General features: G+C 50.1%; 1 long non-coding RNA gene across 1 annotated transcript; it reads right to left on the reverse strand.

Moving 5' to 3' along the window:
* Positions 1 to 2,894: 2,894 nt before the first annotated feature.
* LOC144613794 (uncharacterized) lies at positions 2,895 to 3,631 on the reverse strand. The gene is made up of 2 exons (XR_013551206.2): positions 3,440 to 3,631; positions 2,895 to 3,289 (listed from the first exon to the last, which is right to left on the reverse strand). It is a non-coding gene; the product is annotated as an uncharacterized LOC144613794 (long non-coding RNA).
* Between the last annotated feature and the right edge of the window lie 849 nt (positions 3,632 to 4,480).

Below are 4,480 nucleotides of genomic sequence, written 5' to 3' on the forward strand. Positions count from 1 at the left end.
GGTGTCTCGAGGTGACCCATGTGAGAACCAGGTGTGGGGGTGGGGGGAAGCAAGTCAGGTGGGTTCTCCACGGGTCCAGTGCACAAGGACCCAGAGAGGTGCGTGAATGTCGCTTCGAACAAGAAGGGAGGTATACAGCAGAGGTTTGGACACACTGATTGGTCTTTTAAAAAGAGAAGTTAGTGAGCCCTCTTATAATATCTGTGCTGGGCTCGAAACAAAGGCTCCGTGGACAATAATGGCAGATTCAATGTTGTGATAAAATGGAGAGATGGGAATCTTTTTCCTTTTGATCGTAAGAAGTCAAATCAAAGCCTATGTGCGTGGCTGGTGTTGACTCTGCCGTCGATTCAGAGGACGGCTCTCTGACTGAGAAATGAAGGAATGGGTCATCATCTGGGACCCTGGCCTCTGAGGTAAGGTTTCCTACTCTTGGTCACGGTTGCATCTGGATTCTCTTCCCACCCGGGGCACATTTAGGGAGTTGAAATTGCCATGGCCAGAAATGCGGGCGGTTGTGGTGACTTGGGGCTAAACAGTAGAGCTCTGTCCTGACCCAGTGTGGGGTGGGGGCTGTGGAGACTCTGGAGGGAGATGCCAGAGAATTCAGAGGTAGGACCCCCTGGCGAGATGGAACACTATGTATTCTCGTGCTTTGAACACGTTCAGATACAGCTGAGCCATTTGCTAGTGACGGGACAAGAACTTTCATGAAAAGGTTGGGCTACCTGTGGATTTCCTCATCTTAAGGACACCACTCCCTGAAGAACCCTTTTGTCTTGGTTTGCAACTAAGCCTAATTCCTTGTGGGGAAAGAAGAAAAAGTGTACAGAGTTTGTGCTTCCCTTCATCTTTGTTGGCTAAGCCATCTGGTCCTAGTTTGAATCTCCAGGGAGTGTGTGCTGATTGGCCTGGGTGCTAATCTAGGTGCCCCTTCCCTGGCCAGCGCACCTGTCCCCCAGCTGCCTGGAGCTGTTTCTCTGGACAGCTGGCCTGGCACACGGAGCCTGCCTTGCTTGGGGGGGTATCCCCTACGCCCGCAAGCACCCTGCCCCATGCAGGAAGCACCCTGTGACTGACCAGCCCCTAGGGGCCAATGACAGGAGGACATCAACATGGGACAACTCTGCCTTGCAGTTCGTGTTCCAGAGCTTTCTTCAGGTCGAGTGACTTTAGGTCTTGATAATTCATCAGAGAGTTTTGTGCTCTTAGGGGTCATGGTGGCCTTCTAGCCACAATCCTGCATTTAGGAGCAGAGGCCCGCTCCTCTTCACTGGTGAGTGTGGTGCTTAAGATTTACTCCAGCTGTGTCCGAAAACTGGTTTCTGTCCTCCTTAACCAGCTAACCCCGGCGTGCAGCTTTGTAAGGGAACGGCATGGGAGCCAGCTGAGGCCGCCGACTCCGGAAAAACAGCCCGGACTCCCAGAAAAGAGACCAAGGCCAAAGCTTAAGGCAGTAATAACAACTTTGATTTATAATGAGAACTATTTGTACATAATTACTGAAATATTGATTGCACATTCAGCAGGGTGCTTAAATTAAAGACAAACCAAATCTGGCGACAGCACCGAAAGAATCTTCTTGCAAACGGTTGCCATTTAGCCCTTTCCTACAATAGTCTGGTGGGATTGTATAGAGTGCAGTTCAATTTATCGAGCATTGCCTTCAAGGATGACGGCTCCTCGTCGTGCTTGAGGGGTTCCTGGTTGAAGGCAGAAAACAGTTACCATGATGCAATGTCAGTTCTATGTAGGGCAGAGGGAGGTAGGAACAAGGATGAGGGTCAGGGAAAAGATCAAAGATGGACTAAAGGGAGGAACCGACTCCGGACACGAGAGAAGACCCGTCAGATAAGCCAGCACGGAAGGAGCTTTAGGGATTGCTCTCAAGCCACATTTTACAGCTAAATTCAAATATAAAGTCATAACCATTAACTTCACATGGGCCTTTGAAGTGTGATTGCTGCCTGGTATATGCGCTCTTATTCTGCAAACTTCCCAGGACCTGCCTCGCATTACCTCTTAGACGTCCCCCCCGCCCGGCCCCCCACACTGACCTCTGCTAAGGAAGTCAAATACAGCCGGTGCACCCTACCTCTGAGCCGCGGTATTTGCTGTTCTCTTTGTCCGCAGTGGTCTTCCCCTTCAATATTCTCATGGGTTGCTCCTTCCTCCTTTTCAAATCTTTACCCACATGTCTCGGCGAGGTGGTTTTCTGTCCTTCCTATCTCAAATACGGCTCTGCTCCCGCCCAGTATTCTCTATTCTCCTTCCCTGAGTTATGTTCTCAAAATATCATGCTCTGTATTTTACTGACTTGTCATAATCTATTCTGTAACCTATGTGTGCACAGCGACTTTCGTCTGTTTTGTCCACTGCTGTGGTCCCCCAGCCTCGAATGGTAGCTGACTTGTGGCAGATATTAAATACGTATTTGTTCAAGGAATAAAGTGACCTCCTCAGCTATGTTTTAATTTGCTGTTTCACCCACTCAACACGGTGCATTTTTTTTAACTTTCACATTTCTATTTTTCATTTTTTCACACTGACTTAAAAAAAAATTTCTCCCCCCCCAAATCGTCCTGGTCATTTTTTTTTTTTATAGTTTCTTATAGCTTGCCTATCTTTATGATTTCTCTTTCTTTCAGTCTTTACATACTGGACACATTGTCACTTTATATATTTTTGCATCTGCTCATTTCATTACCTAAAGGAAGGAGGTTGCATTCCGTGACTCATAATTTCTACTGATTCTCACTCATGGTGGCCTGTTTGCTTGTAGGTTTCAGGATCTTTGATTGGTTGATCCTAATGTGGGGGAAATCCTGAGGGTCTAAGATGGGCCTGCTTTGATCTTGAGACGATGTGAGTCCGCTTCTACTGAGGGCGGGGACCCCGTCTGAGTGTAATGCAGGAGTCTCCATTTCTCCTCCCCGTCACCTTTGGCTGCTGGCCTGTTCCTACCCTCGTCATTGCGTCATTACCATCATTACCGCGCCACCCCTGGCCTTGGAGCTCAAGGCAATCCCGCCTCCCGTATTCCCTTGTTCCCCAATGTTCCTACTCTAGATCCCTCTCGCTTCCCCTCCCCGACCCTCACTTAACAGGATCCCAACAATGCCATAAAGAGCCCGTTTTACACAGGATTTGTTGTGCAGCATACGATACTGCTAGACGCAATCCAGGATTTCCTTCTGCTCCCATGCACGTCTGCATAATTATAGACTCTTGTTTGCCAAAGGCGGGCCGGAGCGGTCTCATGACTCTTGCTGTCTCTCAAGCAGGGCGCCTGGGAAACAGCGTCCCCTCTGTAAGTCCTGATTTGCCGGTTAATAGGTAAGCACCCAATCAGGCAAATTAACATGCTTCACAGCTACCCCCCTTTAAGCGCATGCTCTAGTTCCGTGCAGTAAGGCCGTTCCTAATGATCCACACTCACGCTCTGGAGAGAGCTTCCCTGCGTTCGCTCCCGAGGATTACTGCAGTGTTGCTGGTACGATTTTCGCCCACTGCCACCTCCAAACCTGTTGCCAACTGTGGTTTGGAGCGGCTGGGCCGGCATCCCGGAGGCCTGTTTGTTTGTCCTAGTATTCATTACTACTTGGCTCGCGCCCCATCTGCCAGTGCAGAGTTATTTATATCGAATCGGAGAAGTCCTGGTGAGCTTCCCCGTGTAAGTCACATCCTCAGAATGTCTTGCATCCCCGAGGACTTGGCACGTGGGATCCTCGCAGGAAACCCCTCCCTGCTGACCCAGGGGGAAACTCCTGGTCTCCCTGGGAAGTGGCAGCTGGTCCAGCCATCTGCTTGGCTGATAAGGCCTTTGCATCTCGGTCAAGAGCGCTGGCCCACAAAACCTGCAGTGGAACTTGCCCAAAGAGGTGGTGACAGCTGAGTCACAGAGGATAGCATTGAAACTGCAGTCCTGGGGGATGGAGAGAGCCTCCCAGGAGTGGAGCCAGGGTGCTGAGTCATGCCCCTCAGCCCCGCACTACGTGCTGTGTGTCAAGGCTTCCAGAAGAAGGGGACGCTGACTGCAGGTCACCAATGCTCCCAAGCCCCCCGGGGGCCTGTTCTGTGAGCTCTGCAGGTCTGAGAGTGAGCAGTGCCTCCCCCTTTGATGACTAACTGTGGTCAATGTCACATTCTAGCTGTAATTCATCAGCTCTCATGCTTTCAACCAGCACAAACCTCACTGCAGCCAGCGTTTCACTGTGAGACACAGGATAGAGCCAAGTGAAGGTCTAACTCAATTAACAGATTAACATGAGTCCACAGGCGCAGATCTCTACAGACATCTGATCAGCCCTGAAAGAAATCAGGCTGGGGGTGGAAACGGTCCAGTGATCATCTTAAATGAAACAGAACAAAGCACCGGTCCTCAAATCCACACTTCCATGGGCGTTTGTAGCAAGCAGTATCAGAGGCATGATGTGGGGGGAAGGAGCCCGTGAGAAAATGTATGGCCTGGCAAAATGTT

Source organism: Panthera onca, chromosome D3 (genome assembly GCF_046562875.1).
Source record: "Panthera onca isolate mPanOnc1 chromosome D3, mPanOnc1 haplotype 2, whole genome shotgun sequence".
Taxonomy (NCBI): Eukaryota; Metazoa; Chordata; class Mammalia; order Carnivora; family Felidae; genus Panthera; species Panthera onca.